Raw genomic sequence first — 23,488 nt, 5'->3', positions numbered from 1 at the left:
TGGGGACAAGGTCCCCAATTATGGTAGAAAAATCAAAAAAAAAAAAACAAAAAACAAAAAAAATATCAATCTACTTATGAACTCAAAATCGTTAACTTTTTTTCAGACTTTTTTTATTTTCCCGCATTTGCGCAGACATATCTCTTTCTTTCTTCCGGTCTCTTATATCCTGCAACTTGTAAAATATTGTAAGGAGCATCATATTGTTTCCCGTTAATTTGTTGTTTTTGATAATTCTTTGATATGAAAAAAAAAACATTACCTAATAATTAGTGTTTCTTTTTTTATATTGAAAATGACGTCACAACTAAAATCCCTAACAACAGCACCAACGTCGAAAATGTTTCTGTATTTCCGTTTCTTTTTTAACAGATTCTGAAGTTAAAATAGGCTTGAATATTAAAACAAATAATGTATACAGAGTTAGTCCCCTTTCACAGGTAACGCCTGCCTCGTATTATGAATCATGCCTCCTGTTACATTAGGCACATGGGGCCTCGGTGGCCGAGTGGTCCAAGTAGTTACTACTGTAATCACTAGCCAGTCAACACTGAGGTTGTGAGTTCGAACCCCGCTCGTGCAGGTGCACTCGACTCCAATCTTAATTGACTAGGATGGTCAGTTTTCCTATCAAAGGTCGTGGTTTTCTCCGGGCACTCGGGCTTCCTCCACCAATAAAAACTGACGGCCATGAAATAGCCCAAAAGCGGTGCTTAAAAGTAGCGTTAAAACACCAAAAATCAAATCATTATAAAGGCACATAGTTTAATGGGCATAGATGGTAAAGTTGACCTTTATTGTAACTGATACAAGTCTCCAGCGGTTAAAACCATTATAGTAATTAAAATATATCCTCTTTCGGAATACATAATTACAAGTAATTGTATACTATAATGGATTGGGAATTACTTTTGAAATGCTCATTAACAGTAATTGATTTGATGAAACAAAAATGTTATTGAGCTTACCTATTTTAAACAGTAACCAATTAATAATTTATATTGGAGGTGTTTAACATATAGAAGAACACTGGTGAATAAACGTATTTACACTTTTGGTATTTAGCTATATTTTGCCTCTGAATGACCTAAGATCTACTCCGAATCACCTTTTGACGTCAGGCAACAATCACTTTTTAATTGTGACGTCAAATGTTTTGAATTATGATGTCATAGTTTACGGGAACCTGTGTGATTTTACGTAATGGTGGACAAATTTGCATACAAGTGTAAATACATCTATTATTTACTTGGTTAATATACGTTTTGTCAAATCGAACAGTTTTGCCTATCCAGTTACTCGGATAATCTTTCGACCGATTAACCGGTTAACCGGTAGTTAAATTGATGTGTTAAGTCCTTATCTAGAGTACCCTGCAAATGTAAGTTTTTGTGATAAGATAACTTGAAATTTATCCTTGGGCATTATAAGGCTTGGCTTTGAGCATTCCTGGTGAAGTTTTACTTTTAATAATCCAATACTGCCGTATCTATTATGAGGTTTGCAATGTCTTCATATTGAGAAGATGAAAATCTTCTTGATCTTGTCGAATTGACAATGTCTGAAACAGATGATTGTTTCATTTTCTCTTGATGTCTCAGAAGGTAATGTTGATTGAATCAAATTGAGATGATTAAGCGACAAAATGTACGGACTTTCACCAAAATTCTAGAGGATGCCTACCTATGAGATGGAGAATCAGTTGCTGAGTGGCATAAGTAACTCAATTACAGTAATCAAAAGCTGGTCAACACTGATGTTGCAAGTTTAAAATCCTGGTGTGGCAGGTGTCTTTGACTCCCTTCTTAATTAACTAGGATTGCTAGTTTTCCTTCCACAGGTAGGTGGTTCTCTCCACGTACTCTGGCTTCCTCCAGCAATAAAAGCTGACTGCCACATTAATAACCATGAGTGCAAAAAGTGGCATTTAACACAATCTGCCAATCAATTTTTTCTTTTCAATTTTTCTTGAGATGATAGCTACATTAATTGTGATGTCATTGATCTCTATCGTTAATTTATCTCAATTTATAGTAAAACTATGGTCTTTGAAAATGTAACCATGGCCTAAGAAGTAAAACTTGTCTATGAAAATGTAACCATGGTCTAAGTAGTAAAACCATGGTTGAGTTAAGAACCATGATACACATTAGCAAAAACCACAGTTAAAAGCATGAAGAACCATGATGGGCCATGTTTTGACCATGGTCAACCATGGCCACATTTTGCAGGGGGTGGACTCCATACTTGCATAAGTATTTATAAGAAGTTATAAACATGCTACTATAAGTACATGTATTTATGGAATTATTGACTGTTCGATCATCTTGATCTTAATGATTTTATGCTTTTGTGTTCAAATTGTTCTGTTGTTATCAATGCCATCAACCCCTCAGGGTAAAAGTGAGCATTGATTGATAAATAAATAAATAAATAAATATTCCTTGATTAGCAAAATAATGATGGCTGTACAGTAATTTCTGGTAATTTGGAAATCCCTCAGTACTTATATATCTCTTGAATTATTTATGTATAGGGCTGGGTCTGTATCCTACAGTAACTTTTTCTTCTGGTTACTGTAAATCGCCTTAAATCATGTTTCTGTAAAGTTATCTACGAAGTCCGTGCTGCATGGAAAATGCGTCTGTAAGCAGCTTTTTGAAATCAATTATGATATTTTTATTAGATTTACCAATACATTGTAATGTCTTGTGATGTATGAACAAATAAAAAGAAAATACAAAAAGGCAAGGAAAAAATTTAATTACATTATGAACAGTTCTCATAATTAGTCCTCTGGTCAAATGTTAGAACCTGTATTCAAAGACCACCTGTATTAAGAGACCACTTTTGCCTTCTCCCTTGAGTGGTCTCTTAATACAGGTTTGACTGTATATAACACCATTAAATGTTTTTTTTTTTTTTTTACAAATATAAAAGATAAACAACAACAACAACAAATGGTCTAGAAAAAAAAAAGATGTGGTATGATTGTTATTTAAGACAACTCTCAGCCAGAGAACAAATGACCTAGAAGGTTAGCAGATATAGGTCACCGTATGGCGTTCAACAATGAGCAAAACTAAATTACTTTCTACAGGCACAACATGTGAAAAGTTTTATTTGTTCACAATTGAAGGGGTTTAAACTAAGTTTGGAGGTTCACCCTGTTTTTTGTCTAAGCTAGATAATAGCTGTTGAATAATTCACATAATAAAAAATCTACACTGTTAGTCCACAACTGGATGACCACTAAGCTTATATTTTATTTGTCTGATTCATAGTCTGTTTACTAGATATGGATGCCTATAATTGCTTACATCCACTTCATTTGAACTTGGGTGGATAGTTGCCTCATTGACATTGGCAATCAAAACACATCTAATGACCCTATTTTTATATTCCAAAGCAGAATGGAAGTTGCTGTATATTTTAATAGCTTGTACAGTGAAACCAACATCAGCAAGTGCTTTTGTTGCCCGATAGAAAAAACCAAGATAGCCATCTTTGAGTAACACATGCATGAACTATTTGCCACTGGACATATAGCAAACAGTAATCAATCAATTGAAACTTCTATATCAAAGTAGCTGCATTAATGTCAGTGATTAAATTGGATGTAAACATTACATTTAATTTCTTCTTTTTCTATTCCAAAAGGGGAAATAATCCAATATTCCCAAAAGGACTAAAAGTATTTAAATAAGACATTTCTTCTTTCGTCAATAAACAATGAGTTTGTTTTATTAGTACTATTGATTTGAACCTGTTATTAAAACAAGGAAATTGATTTATTAATGGAACAATACGAATGTACCTGAAACTGGAAATTGGAAACTTTTATTACAGAATTTTAAATATTTATTTAACTAGATAGTCATAATTAGTTTTGACAAATATTGATTAAAAAAACTATTTTATTGAATTATAGTGTCATTTTTTACGAGGCTTGTGGATGTTTTTTTTTTAGAGAGAATAATTCCATGTATTATGGGTAAATTCCTGCAATAAGCAATTGTTGAAGGGGCACTTTAAATTTATGGTTTATATCTGTAGAATGCAAGTGAAATAGGTATTTACAAAGTTGTATCTGACCAGTCAAATACTTTATTGACATTTATGTCCTATTGACCAGACTCTGTCCTATTGACCAGCCACTATGTATACATCCTAAGTAAATGTGATCTTGATTAGTGATTACCCAAATACTAGATACATTAATTATTAATTCAGAAGCTATTAATTAATTCTGCCTAAACAAGATATTACTTATTTCTGAAAGAGTGTATTGTAAGATGGAAACAATTAATTCTTAGAATAATAGGAATGAAGCTTAATTTATAGATGGATGGGAAAAATTTATTCATAGCAAAAAGGGAAAAAATGTTTGATGGCAAAGTGGAAAAAAATATTACATAGATGAATGGGAAAATTTAATTCACAGAAGGATAGAAAAACTCAATTCACAGAAGGATAGAAAAGAAATAATTCAGTTGAAATTGGAAAAAATTGATTTGCAGTATTAAAAAATTAGTTGATAAGTGAACAGTTTTGCAGCCCAATTTGGACCTAGTTTATTTGATGATAAAATACCTAGTTAGAGATTGACTTATGTAAATTATTTTGTAAGATGGAAACACACATTGAAATAAACATTCTTTAGTGGAGTCAAAGTTTTGATGACATTGCATTTTCTGTTTATGATACAATGCTGAAAGTGAAATCTGTCAATGTAATTAATGTATGATAGCATTTAAATTGTGGCCTCTAGGTTTAAGTTTAGAAATGATGAATAAAATTTGAAATAGACATTGAAAGATACGTTCTTAGTGCAATACTAAATTTATAGAAGTATTTCGACAACAGTTTCTGCTGGATGATCATTGTTGACTTTTGGACTTTAAAATGCACTTAATTTGTAGCTTTGGATGGATGCCTTCTGTTTAACTTATTTTTCATTAAGTTTTTGACGTCAGTTTTTTAACAATTCTATATAAAATATTAACACCTTTTGAGCTAAAAGTTACTTCTATGGTGATATAACTATTAAAATTAATATTGTACCTGTGATTATAAGGTATATTTGAAACTGATGTTGAATTATATATTTGGAAAATACAATTTTGTGTAGAGATAATTTTTTATGGAAATTCTATGGAAGCTATGGAGCACCAGGACAACTTGGAGAATATAGACGATCAAATCAGTAAGCAGAAATTTTAAATTTAATTAATTTAATTTGAGGTTGAAAAATTTTACAGTGCCATAATTTTCCATTTTCAAAGTACCAATTTTTTGTTTGATGTAAAGGAAACAATACCTAGGAAGGGCAAACTGGGTCCCTGTTTAAACAAAACAAATGGTGTAACCATGATTATATTGCGCTGGTCCTTGTTTCCAAAAAATTCGTACAACTAATATTGATCATAATTCGTCATGAACAATTTTAGTCCGAAGATTTTTGTGAAAAGCAGGGCAAGATCTCAGAATAATTTTGACTTTTAAAGTGCATATATGGGATATCACAATCATCATCTTACATGCAAATCAGAACTAAGCACTTATTGATACATGTATCAGATAAATTGTAATTTGCATGTTCACAATCTTACTGCAGTTTGCAGGCTGACATGTCACCTTACCCAGGTACATGATTTTAACTTTGAGCTGACCAGTCTTGGCTCTTTCTCCTAAATGCTGCTTGCTTAGTTTCAGTCCAATTGTTTGAATTTTATACTAATAAAATATCTGATCTTAACTTAGAAAAACAAATAAAAAATATCTTTGGTTTACTCAGACCAAGACAGGTATAAATCCCTTCAAACAAGTGAGGCTACCAAGATTAAAGACCACTGATAATGGCCCTTGTGGATAAGTGGTTTCAATATTTCTACAGTGATGGAATTATATAATGGGGGTCATTCACTCAACAGTAAAGAAAGGTAATACAATTAAGATTAATTGTTTATTAAAAATTGATATATCAACATAATTCATATAATGTACGGAACAAATACATTTTATGTAATACGCCTAGATGTTCACAAAAGAAATTACCATCATATTATAAACTGACAAAAAACTATGATTCCAAATGCAAAGGCCTAATTTGACAAAATATTACTTTATCTAAGAATTTTCAATGGTCAGTAACGTGTGAAATAATCCAAACTAAATTCCAAAAATCAACACTTGTTGTTAAAATATACATTTAAAATCTAATAATGCAAAAATAATCTGTATCAACCCTGGATCCGACAATTGTCCCATAGCTTCATGTGTTAGTCCAACATCAACCCTAATCAATAAATTTTTTTAAAAGTTCCCAAAAATATTTTAAATATAATTTCAGCTAAGTTTCATGTAAACTGCAGACTTTAATTTATTTTATAAAATATTTAATTGCCAAAATTTAAAATTGAGTTATGAAAAATAGCTTAAAACCATTAAAAAAACATTTGACAAAGCAAAGTATTCAGTTGTTCACTGCATACTGTCATTTTGGTTCAAGGGTGATTGCTACAGACACTGTTACAAAATAACAATCTTTTTAAAAGACTGTTGTGAATTGATTTACATGAACAATGGTACTTAAAAAGCAGAAAAGCATGAACCCCGCCCAGTCAGTGTCCTTATTTTTGAGATATATTAGCTATTGAAAATTTGGTGGGAAATGATTCTCTCTAGATTTTTCATAAATTTTTAATTGGCACCTGTTTCCTTTCAAAAACTATAAAAAAAAAACAAGAATGTTAAAAGGTTTTCAGAAATGCAGTTCAAACAATCAATATGGATATTGATAAAATTATAAAAAGAGAAAGTAGGGGTTAACAGGTAAAAACTAGTTGCTTCCAAATGTCTATATTGAAAAACAGTAATAAAAAATAATTAGCAGACATCCTTAAGTTCAAAGAATGTGTATCCAAATCTAATTAAACTAAAAATCAATAAGCAGTTATCAGACTTGAGATTGTTCATAGCAATTTAAAGTTCTGGTATATTCAGTCCAGTGTAATTAGCTATAGGTTAAGTGTTTATAATAAATGTCCAAAAGTCTCCAGAAATTATCAAAGTTGTCTTCATTGTTGAATCAAGGGTTGGTAACCAGTTTCGGCATACATCTTTCTATTGTTGATATATCAATAATTGGTATCTGAAATAAAATCATCAGGCATTAAAGTGGCATAAGCTGTCAAATTCATGTTCTCAGATTTGACTCAAATTCTCATATTAGATTTAAAACATACTTAAAAAACATATACCCACATAACAATAAGTCTGAAATAAACAGTTATCAATGCATGTACTTGGTGATCATCATTTGGCTTGTATTTTAGTCTAGCCCTACTAGCAGCCATCTAATTAATCATAGAGATGACCTCTGAAGATTGCCGACGGTCATATAACCCAATACAAACAAAACATAAATATGAGTAGAAAGCAACCTCGTTAAATTTAGCTTTTCTAGGTCTGTTTGATTTCATGTTATAGATTAAAAGAATTAGTTAATCATTGTTTTTTACCTGTATAAGAATGATTTTTTTTCTAGATCTAATTAGTCAATAAAATGGTTCATCTTTGTTTAACTTTCAATGTTGACACTCTTTTCTTTTTAATGGTCGAACACAACTAATACATGCGTACCCAATCTCTATCTAATGGGTTAAATTAAAAGTCACATCAATACAGATTCAACGAGATCGGTCGAATTATTCACTTGCAAGTAAATAATTCGTCTGCAATGTTTCTTGTTTATTTTGACAAAATTGAACCAAATTGGCTGCTGTTAGTGAATAATTATTTCATTATTTCACTTTTATTAATGATTGAACTAAAAAAAAAAATCATATTCCCATTTTTAGCTCACCTGGCCCGAAGGGCCAAGTGAGCTTTTCTCATCACTTGGCGTCCGTCGTCCGTCGTCGTCCGTCGTCGGCGTAAACTTTTTACATTTTGAACTTCTTCTAGAGAACCACTGAATGGAATGAAACCAAACATGGCATGAATGTTCCTTATGAGGTGCTGACCAAGTGTTGTTACTTTGTAGCGGATCCATTATCCAAGATGGCCGCCAGCGGGGGACTTAGTTTAACATAGGACCCTATGGGAAATACATACAAATGTCTTCTTTTAGAGTACCACTGAATGGAATGAAACCAAACATGGCATGAATGTTTCTTATGAGGTGCTGACCGAGTGTTGTTACTTTGAAGCCGATCCATAATCCAAGATGGCCGCCAGCGGGGGACTTAGTTTAACATAGGACCCTATGGGAAATACATACAAATGTCTTCTTTTAGAGAACCACTGAATGGAATGAAACCAAACATGGTATGAATGTTCCTTATGAGGTGCTGACCGAGTGTTGTTACTTTGAAGCCGATCCATAATCCAAGATGGCCGCCAGCGGGGGACTTAGTTTAACAGAGGACCCTATGGGAAATACATACAAATGTCTTCTTTTAGAGAACCACTGAATGGAATGGAACCAAACATGGCATGAATGTTTCTTATGAGGTGTTGACCGAGTGTTGTTACTTTGAAGCCGATCCATAATCCAAGATGGCCGCCAGCAGGGGATTTAGTTTAACATAGGACCCTATGGGAAATACATACAAATGTTTTCTTTTAGAGAACCACTGAATGGAATGAAACCAAACATGGTATGAATGTTCCTTATGAGGTGCTGACCGAGTGTTGTTACTTTGAAGCTGATCCATAATCCAAGATGGCCGCCAGCGGGGGACTTAGTTTAACATGGGACCCTATGGAAATACATACAAATGTCTTCTTTAAGAGATCCACTGAATGGAATAAAACCAAACATGGTATGAATGTTCCTTATGAGGTGCTGACCAAGTGTTGTTACTTTGAAGCCCATCCATAATCCAAGATGGCCGCTAGCGGGGGACTTAGTTTAACATGGGACCCTATGGGAAATACATACAAATGTCTTCTTTTAGAGAACCACTGAATGGAATGAAACCAAACATGGCATGAATGTTCCTTATGAGGTGCTAACCAAGTGTTGTTACTATGAAACTGATCCATAATCCAAGATGGCCGCCAGCAGGGGACTTAGTTTAACATAGGACCCTATGGGAAATACATACAAATGTCTTCTTTTAGAGAACCACTGAATGGAATGAAACCAAACATGGCATGAATGTTCCTTATGAGGTGCTGACCAAGTGTTTTTACTATGAAACTGATCCATAATCCAAGATGGCCGCCAGCAGGGGACTTAGTTTAACATTGGACCCTATGGGAAATACATACAAATGTCTTCTTTTAGAGAACCACTGAATGGAATGAAACCAAACATGGCATGAATGTTTCTTATGAGGTGCTGACTGAGTGTTGTTACTTTGAAGTTGATCCATAATCCAAGATGGCTGCCAGCGGGGGACTTAGTTTAACATGGGACCCTAAGAGAAATACATACAAATGTCTTCTTTTAGAGAACCACTAAATGGAATGAAACCAAACATGGCATGAATGTTCCTTATGAGGTGCTGACCAAGTGTTGTTACTTTGAAGCCAATCCATAATCCAAGATGGCCGCCAGCGGAGGACTTTGTTTAACATGGGACCCTATTGGAAATACATACAAACGTCTTCTTTTAAAGAACCACTGAATGGAATGAAACCAAACATGGCATGAATGTTCCTTATGAGGTGCTGACCAAATGTTGTTACTTTGAAGCTGATCCATCATCCAAGATGGCAGCCAGCGGGGGACTTAGTTTAACATAGGACCCAATGGGAAATACATACAAATGTCTTCTTTTAGAGAACCACTGAATGCAATGAAACCAAACATGGCATGAATGTTCCTTATGAGGTGCTGACCAAGTGTTGTTACTATGAAGCCGATCCATAATTTAAGATGGCCGCCAGCGGAGGACTTAGTTTAACATAGGACCCTATGAGAAATATGTACAAATGTTTTCTTTTAGATAACCATTGAATGGAATGAAACCAAACATGGCATGCATGTTTCTTTTGAGGTGCTGACCAATTGTTGTTACTTTGATGCTGATCCTTCATCCATGATGGCTGCCAGATGGGGACAATGTTTAACAAAGGACCCTATGGACAATACATACAAATGTCTTCTTTTAGAGAACCACATACTGAATGGATTGAAACCAAACATGGCATGAATGTTCCTTATGAGGTGCTGACTAAGTTTTGTTACTTTGAAGCTGATCCTTCATCCATGATGGCTGCCAATGGGGGGACATCCTTTAACATAAGAACCTATGGGAAATACATACAAATGCTTCTTCTAGAGGTGCACTGAATGGAATGAAACCAAAACATGGCATAAATGTTTCTTATGAGGTGTTGATTAAGTGTTGCTACTTTGTTGCCGATTTACTGTTCAAGATGGCCACCAGGATTTTTTTATTAAATTACAGGACCAATATTAAACCAAATTTGGCCTCACTCATTATTAGGGTATCTGTTATGATTTTAATCTATTTTTACATGATTTCCAAAACCAAAGCAGAATCAGGTGAGCGACACAGGCTCTTGAGAGCCTCTAGTTTTATTCAGGTTGTTAATATCCCTTTAACCTAATTTTTATATGTTTTTTCAGTTGACAGTGCATTATTAAGTGAAGAAATATGTAACACATAAACAGTTGATAATATGATACATATATACATATTTGTGTTGCAAAAAGTTGAAGAAAAACTATAACAGAAACATTGAAACAACTAGAGTCGTAGAATTTCTTAAGTGGTACTTGAGAAAATGATATTTTGCTGAAGACAACTTAAACTTTTATTAACCATTTATCAAATTTATATCAAAATATAAATATTAAAAAAAAAAAAAAAAAGAACATACATTTTGTTTGCATTAAAAACTAGAACGGTTTAAGTGACGCCACCAAAATTCAAACTTGATCTGTGTTTTGTGGTAATTAGCATTGTGTATAAGTTTCATAACATTTGGTAGAGGCAAACTTAAGTTAGAGAACGGAAACTAAAAATTTTGCAATTTTTCCATTTATAAAGGGGCATAACTCTAGAACGATTAAAGTGATGCCACCAAAATTCAAACTTGATCTGTGTTTTGTGGTAATTAGCATTGTGTATAAGTTATATAACATTTGGTTGAGGCGAACTCAAGTTAGAGAACGGAAACCAATTTTGGGACGTACGTTCGTAAAAACTTAATACCCCCTCCGCTACGGTGGGGGCATAAAAAGAGTTTTTGTCAAAGTTGGAAATTTTCCCCCTTTTTTTGGCAATAATTCATATTATATTTGAGCCATTGTAATCTTTTTTTTAAATAAAGTTTATTAACCATGTGGTTAGATGCTATTCACACATGTTTGTGTTGTAGATTAACCTCCCCAGTGTTGAATAATCTAAATATGACAGTTTATTGTATAAGCAAAATAAACATAGAAAATTAAAACAGTTGACTTACTCAGATAAAATGTTTATCTATTAAATAGATATGCTACCACGCTGTCTGTGCCATTCCATTAATGCGTTGTATGCCAGGATCATATTGTTTCGCGATCCTCCTCCAGTCAATTCTTGAAGCCTGGTTACAAACTGTTCTTGATTTCCGTTACAAAATATCAACAGCATATACAGCTGACTGGCCTGAATTGAAATTAACAGTTTGTTTATAAATACTACAGTTTTTAAAGCTAAAAATATCAGGAGTGATAAACTTACAATAATTTTTTTTTACTTTATTTTTACTTATGCATAAACATAGTTAATTGTTACATGCTGAATTTAACCATGTTGTTAAATTTTGGATATCAGACCAAACTAGGTAAATTAAATGTCCCATTTCAAATTTTTAAGATCTTTGTTCATTTATTTTGTGTCAGAAACCTATATTATGTCAAAAGTTTGATCACAATCCAAATTTAAACAGTAATAAAAATGTTCTCCAATATCATAATAATATGACTGGCATTCCAACAGTACATGCTGGGATAAGATGGTTCTCGGCTGACTACTACAGTGTAACCTGTGTTATCCGACACACTGGGGGACCAGAAAAAAATGTCGAAATACTCAGGTTTTTTCTGCAATGATAATGAGGCATATTTTGGGACCATGAAAATGTGTCGGTTAAAGCAGGATGTTGGAATACTCAGGTGTCTGATTAGGCAGGTTACACTGTACACTTTGTTTGAGTGTAGCGTAATACAAGTGGATTCCAGTTTAGGAGTGGGAATGAACGGGAGGAAATTATGCACAAAATTGAAAGTTGTTTAGGAAGTGAAATTCGACTGCTAGTATTGCAGTGGAAAAATGTTGTCAGATGAATCTGATGTCTAATTTTGAAGGTTTCGGTGAAACTGATGTAATTAATGCTGAACAAGAGGTCTTAGCTGCCTAGGAAGATTAATAACTGTTCTGAAAGGACAAGGGATAGATGACAGTGAGGGGGACTATAATGAGTCAAATAATGAGGATGAAGCATTAAAGGGGAGCAGGAGGTGAATATTGGTGAGAGAGGAGATGGTGGTCATGGATGGCACAATGAGTTTAATATTTTTGAATGGGATCTACCTCATATATTTACCCCTCGTGGCAATACTGGGCCAAGTCGTGTCACGGGTGCTGAAAAGAAGATTGTACGTTTGTTTTTTCTACATTGGCTAGAGGTATAGGGGGAGGGTTGAGATCTCAAAAAACATGTTTAACCCCGCCGCATTTTTGCGCCTGTCCCAAGTCAGGAGCCTCTGGCCTTTGTTAGTCTTGTATCAATTTTAATTTTAGTTTCTTGTGTATAATTTGGAGTTTAGTATGACGTCCATTATCACTGAACTAGTATACATATTTGTTTAGGGGCCAGCTGAAGGACGCCTCTCGGTGCGGGAGTTTCTTGCTGCATTGAAGACCCATTGGTGGCCTTCGGCTGTTGTCTGCTCTATGGTCGGGTTGTTGTCTCTTTGACACATTCCCCATTTCCATTCTCAATTTTATTAAGATTTATGGCAACTTAATATGGACGATCCTTTACTTGAATGCATAATCAACAAAACTGATAACTATGCTTTCAACTGATTTTAATAGTTTGTTCTCATTTTGTGATGTAATACCACCATCCCAGGGGGGAGGGTTAAGCCCTCACAAACATGTTTAACCCTGCCACATTCTTCATGTGTCCGTCTCAAGTCATGAGCATGTAGTTCAGCAGCAGTGGTTGTCGTTGGTTCATGTCTGTCATTTTTGTTTCTAATGGGATTATCGAAGTAAAAATCGGTTATTGATTTGGGGATGTACGCCGGGGTGCTGCTGCCAAACAGTGTCCATTCATTAACATGAAAATGCTTTGATGAAATTTTTTCAAATTTAGATATGTGGTTTCCTGTGACTAAACGAAAGTCAAGTACAATTTTCACTACTTCAGCTTTTCTTGTCATTGAGTTGTAGACCCTTTTAGAAGCCAGAAGTGATACTTATTATGCAATTGAGTTATTTCCCTTTGAACAGAAATATATAAGTTTATGTATAGATAGTCTATCAATGATTGTATCTGTTAAATCAACTAGTCAGGAGTTTCTTTATAATTTTTTTTTAAGTCAGGTGTGTTATGAAGGTAGATGTCACAGTTGTTTTGTGGTATTTTATGTTGGTTGTGTGTGTGTTAATTAATGTTAAATTTTTATTTATCCTGTTTAGGTCCCAGATTTTCAAATATCATTTTCATTACTAATTAGATAATAATCTATTTTAAATATTCAATCACAATCCAAATTCAGAGCTGTTTTAAGCTTAAATGTAGTGCCCATACTTGCTTAACTGTTCAGGGTTTGATCTCTGCAGGAAAATCTGGTTTTGTGTCTCTCTCACAGCTTTTGCTGGTTAATTATTTGGCAAAAAAATATTGTAATTTCAGAATTTATTTAACATAAAATCTTACATACCTGGGTATAACCATTAGTTGCCAGGTTGGCAGCATAAGTAGGACCAATACCTGGAACAACGTTAACATTTTGGATTTGCAAAGCAAAGTCCAAAAAATTTCTATGCTTCACGCTATCACTCATCTGTAAATATAAAGGAGTGATGATATGTTTTAACTTTATTTTTTTATGCTCCCATCATAGCGGAGTGGGCATTAAGTGTTACCATTGCCTGTCTGTCCATCTGTCCATTCCCCTGTTTAGATATAGATACATGGTTTGTCCAGCTATTCCCTATTACAGTTTTTGAGCTGTAGCTGTAATATTTTGTAGAATGTTTGTACACTAAATAGAGGTTTGCACATCCACAGGATTTTGATTTTTTTTTCAAATATTCTCAAAATGCCAGGTATTTTGACTTGGTCTTTTTTGGTACTAGCTAAATAAAGAGATCATGGTTTGTCCGGCTATCTTCTCCTTTAGTTTTTGAGCTACAACTTTACTATCTTGTAGGTTGTTTGTACACATAATGGAAGTGTGTATGTCCACACAGGATTTTGATTTTTTACAAATATTCTTAAAATGCTAGGTATTTGGATTTTTTTTTGGTACTATAAGTCAGAAAGGGGGATGTTAGATATTCACAAAAACTTGTAGTTGGACTCCATTTCCTTCTCAATTACTATAGAATTTAAGACATGGTTTGTACTACTAATACAGTTATTAAGTCTCCCAAACGAAGTTTGGGAAGACTTATTGTTTTTGCTCAGTTCTTATTATTATTATTATTATTCTTCTTCTTCTTCTTCTTCTTCTTCTTCTTCTTCTTCTGCTTCTTCCTCTTCCGCCGCTTTTAAATTTGAACTTGTCCGCACCCGTTCTCCAAAACCGCTTGTCAGATTAACTTAGGGTTTCACAATATGTTAGACTAACATGTCTAGTGGTGCAATCAGGGTTTTGTTTGTGCAATGGGGTTTATAAAGGGGTACTTTGAGGGGCAAAAAGAAAAGAGGGTTTTACTATAGAACCCTATGGGATTTTATTTTTTTAAATTTTCAAATGATTATAAATTGAAAACCGTTTGTGATAGACACAATCTTTTTAATTGAAAATGTTCTAAACGATAAAGCCCATTAAGTGAAATACAGGGTTAGTCCCCAGGGGCCACCCCCACCCCCTGCCATTTAAGAAAGTTCTAATACCTTGTAAGTGGTCAAGATCCCCACCCCTAAACCATATATATTTTGGTTTGTTATGCTAAGATGGTTTGAATGATATACAGGGTTAGTCCCCAGGGGTCATCCCAACCCCCTGCCATTTGAGAAAGTTCAAATATCTTGTAAATGGTCGAGATCCCCACCCCTAAACCATATATATTCTGGTTTGTCATGCTAAGATGGTTTGAATGATATACAGGGTTAGTCCCCAGGGGTCATCCCGACCACCTGCCATTTGAGAAAGTTCTAATATCTTGTAAATGGTCGAGATCCCCACCCCTAAACCATATATGTTCTGGTTTGTCATGATAAAGCACATCAAATGAAATACAGGGTTAGTCCCCAGGGGTCACCCCCACCCCCTGCCATTTAAGAAAGTTCTAATATCTTCTAAGTGGTCAAGATCCCCACCCCTAAACCATATATATTCTGGTTTGTCATGCTAAGATGGTTTGAATAATATACAGGGTTAGTCCCCAGGGGTCATCCCGACCACCTGCCATTTGAGAAAGTTCTAATATCTTGTAAATGGTCGAGATCCCCACCCCTAAACCATATATGTTCTGGTTTGTCATGATAAAGCACATCAAATGAAATACAGGGTTAGTCCCCAGGGGTCACCCCCACCCCCTGCCATTTAAGAAAGTTCTAATATCTTGTAAGTGGTCAAGATCCCCACCCCTAAACCATATATATTCTGGTTTGTCATGCTTAGATGATTTGAATGATATACAGGGTTAGTCCCCAGGGGTCATCCCGATCCCCTGCCATTTGAGAAAGTTCTTATATCTTGTAAATGGTCGAGATCCCCACCCCTAAACCATATATGTTCTGGTTTGTCATGATAAAGCACATCAAATGAAATACAGGGTTAGTCCCCAGGGGTCACCCCACCCCTGCCATTTAAGAAAGTTCAAATATCTTCTAAGTGGTCAAGATCCCCACCCCTAAACCATATATATTCTGGTTTGTCATGCTAAGATGGTTTGAATGATATACAGGGTTAGTCCCCAGGGGTCACCCCCACCCCCTGCCATTTAAGAAAGTTCTAATATCTTGTAAGAGTTCAAGATCCCCACCCCTAAACCATATATATTCTGGTTTGTCATGCTAAGATGGTTTGAATGATATACAGGGTTAGTCCCCAGGGGTCATCCCGACCCCCTGCCATTTGAGAAAGTTCTAATATCTTGTAAATGGTCGTGATCCCCACCCCTAAACCATATATATTCTGGTTTGTCATGCTAAGATGGTTTGAATGATATACAGGGTTAGTCCCCAGGGGTCACCTCCACCCCCTGCCATTTAAGAAAGTTCTAATATCTTGTACATGGTTGAGATCCCAACCCCTAAACCATATATATTCCTATTTGTCATGTCTCGCCGAACATTTGAATGACATATACGGTCAGTCCCCAGGGGTTCCCCCCACCCCCAATGTTCTAATATCTTGTAAATGGTTGAGATCCCCACCCCTAAACCATATATATTCCTGTTCGTCATGTAATGAACATTTGAATGACGTATAGGGTCAGTCCCCAGGGGTTCCTCCCCACCCCCAATGTTCTAGTATCTTGTAAATGGTCGAGATCCCCACCCCTAAACCATATATATTCTGGTTTGTCATGCCAAGATGATTTGAATGATATACAAGGTTAGTCCCCAGGCATCACTAATGCATATAACTTTACTGGACCAAACCAATTTTCACTGGACGTTGCCCAATGTCAGGCGACCCTGGGAATTACGAATTATGGGAGCTTCGTTTGGGAGACTTCGTAACAGCATCCTGTTACAATCATTTCTAGTTATTCCTTATAAATGCAATAAATAAGAACTTTTAGTGTTATCCAATATTTAATCAATACTGGGAAGTTGAACTTAAATGTGACCCGAGTTAACTGGAAATAGAAATTTGTACTTAATTAATTGGTACTGCGAAAACTGGAAAGTTGAAACCTTTTGGCTGGACAAAATAAGATAGATCATCATACATAGTGTTAAAATTTATAATTTCTTATGGTCATCACTGTTTGCCAAATCTAAAGTATGTGGAACTATATTCATGCATTATGGCAGAGCAGAGGGGGCATCATCCATAACTAGTTTTAAACATCAATATATATAAGTTTCTCGAACCTTCATGGAATAATTTTATGAAATTTGGTCAGAAGCTTATTATTATGACCAAAAGACCAGATCAAAATTTTGAAAATACTTAATTTCTTTTTTCCATATTTTACTATACTGATAAATGGACTTTTTTTTACAGTTAAAATTCAGGCTGAGACTCTAAGGTTAAAGTTTTTAAGACATTACAATAAATTTGTCAATCCTTCATGGAATTTTATGAAATTTGGATATAAGTTTGATAATACCAAAATACAGTATCCAGAGCCAAATTTTGAAAACAGTTCTTTTCATTTTCCCATATTTTACTGATAGATGGAATTAGTATTTTCTTTACAGTTAACAAGTAGATAACAGTCTGGGGTTAAAGTTGTTACACATCACTTACTTTGTCAAACCTTCATAACATTTAATGAAATTTTTGGCATTTTTATGATTAAGAGATAATGTCTGAAGAAACTTTTCATTTTCAGTATTTTTCAAAGAGATGGACTTAGTAGTTTTTTACAGTTAACATTTACAGAGAGTCTGGAATTAAATTTTTTTCACATGATAAATTTGTAAACCTTCATGGATTGTTATGAAACTTGAATAGAAGCTTATCTTCAAGACCAAGAAATAGCATCAAAAGGAAAATTTTAAATTCTGTATTATACTAATAAATGGACTCACTTTTTAAGTCAAGATTATACTTTTAAAAACTGACTTCAGCAGTCTCAGATGAGTCACAGGGTTTCACAGAACCCCTTATGAGTTTTAACTGATCAACAATATTTTTATTCTAATGAAATATTCTTTATGTAATTATCTGGTATTATTCAATAGTACATTTTAAACATAAATAATCCATTAGGAGTGCACTGCTGATATATAACAATTATAGAAAATCTGATAGAGCTACAGTAGATTCAAATAAATAAGTTAACATAACCAAAATAGACAATCAAATCAAGAATCTGTATATGTGGCAGCATTTAAGTTTGTGTGCATTGCGGCTTTTGATTACATTTGTGTGCATATATTTTACAGGTAAACTCAGGTAAAAATAAAGGTAATATGAATAAAAATGATATAAAAATATAAATATGACTCTAATTTGTTAATTTTCATAAGAAATATGACTAAAAATTATTTATTTTGAAAATATTTTTTAATTCAAATTATATATTATTCATATTGAATTCTAAGACAAAATATAAAGTGATCATGATAAATCCCGTTATAAAAATATACTTGCAACTTCATTGCGAATATTTCAGAGTGAATAGTGTTTCACCGAATAGTGATGCTTTTAAATTAGTTTGTAAAGTTGGGACAATGCACTAAGAACAGGCTATTATTTGAACTTGGAATTATTTTTAATTATGGAATTTGCATAATTTCTTGTGCTTGAAATTTTTAATAAATTCCATGTTTTTTTGGTATTATAATGTTTTGAGCGGTTCATAACACTTTCCATAAAATGTATTTTGTATAGATAGTGTCGCGGCACAGTACATTCTATTGAAAATGTACTATCTTCTATGTAATAGAAAGTGTTGTGCACAGCACAGAACATTAAAGTACAGAATAAACATGGAATTTATTAAAAATTTCAAGCACAAGAAATTATGCAAATTCCATAATTAAAAATAATTCCAAGTTGAAATAATAGCCTATTTAAGGCACATACATATGGAAACAAGGGGTACTAATGCACTTGTAAATAATTGAATAAATTAATAAATAGATAAGTATTATTACCTGTATTTACCTGAGTTTACCTGTCAAATAAATGTGCGCAAATGTAATCAAAAGCTGCACGCAAACGTAATGATTTTTGCGCGCAAATGTAATGGTAATGTGTGGAAACGTAATGCACCAGTATTTGTGGTGTCTGTAATCTTTAGCTCATGACTTTTAGTGGGACCCAATCACAAAAGTTTAAATTGTTAATAGAAAGAACATCTTCAATATACATGTATATAATGATATAGCATCTTAAATTTCACCTTTATGAAAAAAAAAAATGTACACATTAAGATATTTCCAGACCCCCTTTGCTTCACTCATTTGTGGGATGCATTTAGCATTTCAGAAAACATACACATTTACTTTTTGACGAATTGACATGCCTGGGGGTCTTATTATCTTGGATGCCCAGTTTCACATTGCCTCTTAGATAAAAACTGGTCTTGATATGGGTCTATGTAGTTTAACCCCGCCGCATTTTAGCGCCTGTCCCAAGTCAGGAGCCTCTGGCCTTTGTTAGTCTAATATTTTTTTTTATTTTAGTTCATTTATATGTTTTGGAGTTTAGTGTGACGTCCATTTTCACTGAACTAGCACACAATATTAGTTAGGGGCCAGCTGAGGACCACCTCCGGGTGAGGGATTTTCTCGCTGCATTGAAGACCCATTGGTGGCCTTCGGCTGTTGTCTGCTCTTTGGTTGGGTTGTTGTCTCGTTGACATATTCCCCATTTCCATTCTCAATTTTATATGTATATAATTTGTCTCAAAATTAGCCAAACAATGTTATAGATCTGCACAGTACTATTAAGGAACTTCACGGTTGAATCATATTGACAGACAAAGTTCTTTTTAGCTCACCTGGCCCAAAGGGCCAAGTGAGCTTTTCTCATCACTTGGCGTCCGTCGTTCGTTAACTTTTACAAAAATCTTCTCCTCTGAAACTACTTGGCCAAATTTAACCAAACTTGGCCACAATCATCATTTGGGTATCTAGTTTAAAAAATGTATCCAGTGACCCGGCCAACTAACCAAGATGGCCGCCATGGCTAAAAATAGAACATAGGGGTAAAATGTAGATTTTGGCTTATATCTCTGAAACCAAAGCATTTAGAGCAAATCTGACTGGGGTAAAATGGTTTATCAGGTCAAGATCTATCTGCCCTGAAATTTTCAGATGAATTGGACAACCCGTTGTTGGGTTGCTGCCCCTGAATTGGTAATTTTAAGGAAATTTTGCCGTTTTTGGTTATTATCGTGAATATTATTATAGATAGAGATAAACTAAACAGCAATATAGTTCAGCAAAGTAAGATCTACAAACAAGTCAACTTGACCAAAATGGTCAGTTGACCCCTTAAGGAGTTATTGCCCTTTATAGTCAATTTTTAACCATTTTTCGTAAATTTTTGTAATCTTTTACAAAAATCTTCTCTGAAACTTTTAAGACAAATTTAACCAAACTTGTCCACAATCATCATTAGGGTATCTAGTTTAAAAAATGTGTCCGATGACCCCGACCGTGAACCAAGATGGCCGACATGGCTAAAAAATAGTACATAGGGTAAAATGCAGTTTTTGGCTCATATCTCTGAAACCAAAGCATTTAGAGCAAATCTGACGGGATAAAATTGTTCATTAGGTCAAGATCTATCTGCCCTGAAATTTTCAGACCAATCAGGCAACACGTTGCTGGGTTGCTGCCCCTGAATTGGTAATTTTAAGAAAATTTTGCAGCTTTTGGTTATTATCTTGAATATTATTATAGATAGAGATAAACTGTAAACAGCAATAATGTACAGCAAAGTAAGATCTACAAATAAGTCAACATGACCAAAATGGTCAATTGACCCCTTAAGGAGTTATTGCCCTTTAAAGTCAAATTTAACAATTATTCGTAAATTTTTGTAATCTTTTACAAAAATCTTCTCTCCTGAAACAACTGAGACAAATTCAACCAAACTTGGCCACAATCGTCACTAGGGTATCTAGTTTAAAAAATGTGTCCGATGACCCTGCCTGCCAACCAACATGTCAGACATGGCTAAAAATAGAACTTAGGGGGAAAATGCAGTTTTTGACTTATATCTCTGAAACTAAAGCAAATGTATAACGGTTGCATTATTTCATGCATCAATTGTAAATAAAAATAACAGGTGAGCGACACAGGGGTCCTGATCCTGAAATCCTGGGCTTAAAAACCTGGAATCCCAGGAGTAGGTCCCGAATTTAAAAAAATTGAAATCCTGACATCCCGAAATTCGAAAAAAGAATTCCCGGATCCCGAAAGGATCAATCCCGAAATCCCGAGCTTAAAAACACCCGATCCCGGAGTTCCGATAAAGGTCCTACCCCCCTCAATTTAAACATTAACAATCCATACCTTTAATTCTTGTTATAGTCTGATGAATAAATTTGTTCTTTATCTTTTTCCTGATCTAAAAGTTAAAATGTGTACGATGTGCTTTGTCTTTGTTACAAAATGTAATACCAGATCACACACGGTTTGGTTCCTCGTTCTCAGTGTGACTGAGCTTAGTTAGACTTGACTCATAATAATGTATTTATGCACAAAAATAGTTCCAGTAAATGTATTCATACTCAGATAGTTCCAGAAAATGTAAGATAGTTCCAAAAATTATCATATGAATAGAATAGTAGTACAAATGTATAACAATACAAAGTATGTTTAATTATGGTTGCAATTAAAATAAACAGTTACAAAATTTACCAAATATCCCCAAAAAAGATATCTGGGTAAATTTTAAAAAATGTTGAGAATTTTGAAATTCAAAATTCAACATTTTTTGAAAATGACCCAGATATCTATTTTGGGGATAATTGGTAAATCTGGGTCATTTTCAAAAAATGTCGGAATTTTGAAATTGCAAAATTGATTTAAAGTTACTGATTCAAACAACCCTCGTCATAAGAAAATCAAAACTAACAGTACTTATAGAACAACATATAAAAAGATGCAATCTTGATTATGTCTTGTGGTATTTTTATATCAATAAAAATTGAGTATTAATACACAGTATAGTGAAATGCAATTCATCCTTGTGATTGCATTGCCTCTATCAACAACATATTAAGTTACTTCATATCAGGATACGGTCATTTATGAAAATGAGTTTATCCTTTAAGCTTGGTATGACATTGTAAACTTTTAACCAATGAGAAGATTGAGTTTTCCTAGTTGCTGCTGTTGAAATCTCGTTCCCTAATTGTGTAGTGAGATTTAGTTAGAGAACCAATCAAAATATGGCGCTCATTTCAAAATGTCCAATCAGATAGTTGCTAAGCGTGTATTAGGATGCACAGTTCATAGCAAGTTAATTGCCTTTAACGCCGAAGATTTTAAATGAAATATTCACTTTGTTGTCATTAAGCAGTAGTAAGGACTTGTGCTTTTGGGCAGCCTGCTTAGTTGCCTTCTTTTCCTTTTGAAGAAAGTCAAATCTATTTGCTCCGTCTTTTTCAGCTTTTGATCCTTTGCGACAGTTACCTCGATAAGATATCACTTTTCATGCAGAGGGCGTCCAATTAAGAGTAGGGAAAACCAAAACCATACAATTTTCAGAGTGTGTGTGTTCAGAGGGGGGTTATTTCTGAATGCTGTAGATTAATGTGGTATTTTTATATCAAAAAAAATTGAGTATTAATACACAGTATAGTGAAATGCAATTCATCCTTGTGATTGCATTGCCTCTATCAACAACATATTAAGTTACTTCATATCAGGATACGGTCATTTATGAAAATGAGTTTATCCTTAGCTTGGTATGACATTGTAAACTTTTAAACAATGAGAAGATTGGGTTTTCCTTAAGTTGCTGCTGTTGAAATCTCGTTCCCTAATTGTGTAGTGAGATTTAGTTAGAGAACCAATCAAAATAAAATCCCCTTAAACTGACAGTGTAATGTGTTGGAATCTAGACCAGATTCAGAACGGATGCAGAATAGCATCTGACCTACTCTGCTTGGAATGCAGTCTAGAAACCAGTGAATCCAGTTGGGTACTAGTAAAACAAACACATGTTTGGGAAAAGAACCACAGTTTAATGCCTAAGTTTTTCATATTAATAAAAACACAAACAACAGTACAGTTTTCAAACAATACACAAATTAATTAATGAACAATCTGTGGTATTCCAAACTTCCCAAACATGTAAAGTCACAGGAACCAGTAGGGGTAGTTAAGTATAGTTCATCATTTCCCAAGGGCTGCAGCAAATTTATTCATGAATTTCTGTCGATGAGCAAAGGAAGGATCCAAGTATAACTTATATGCATCTGATTTCCAATTAACCTGAGACTGAATATGATCAGCTGGTATCCCACATTCTAAGGCAAAGGAGGCTCCCCCTCTACGAAAACTATGTCCCGAATATATTTGGTGCTGTCATAATTTAACAATGATAAGTAATGTTTTAGCATTTTTACAAAGGTGGCATAGGTAAGAGGTGTTACCTTGCCCTGCACTAAGTACAAGAAAACTGGTGATGGGGAGC

At 34.3% G+C, this 23,488-nt stretch overlaps 2 long non-coding RNA genes across 2 annotated transcripts in view; one reads left to right on the top strand and one right to left on the bottom strand.

Moving 5' to 3' along the window:
• Positions 1–23,488, top strand: part of LOC127706923 (uncharacterized) — a 75,335-nt gene that overhangs the window by 38,326 nt on the left and 13,521 nt on the right. The window lies entirely within an intron of this gene.
• LOC127706909 (uncharacterized) lies at positions 5,952–21,524 on the bottom strand. Its single transcript, XR_007984619.1, has 4 exons — positions 21,358–21,524; positions 13,919–14,041; positions 11,449–11,630; positions 5,952–7,153 (listed from the first exon to the last, which is right to left on the bottom strand). It is a non-coding gene; the product is annotated as an uncharacterized LOC127706909 (long non-coding RNA).

This window comes from Mytilus californianus, unplaced genomic scaffold (genome assembly GCF_021869535.1).
Source record: "Mytilus californianus isolate M0D057914Y unplaced genomic scaffold, xbMytCali1.0.p SCAF_6, whole genome shotgun sequence".
NCBI lineage: Eukaryota > Metazoa > Mollusca > Bivalvia > Mytilida > Mytilidae > Mytilus > Mytilus californianus.
Note: the sequence above shows the minus strand (reverse complement) of the source record. Positions and strands in the feature narration are given on the sequence as shown.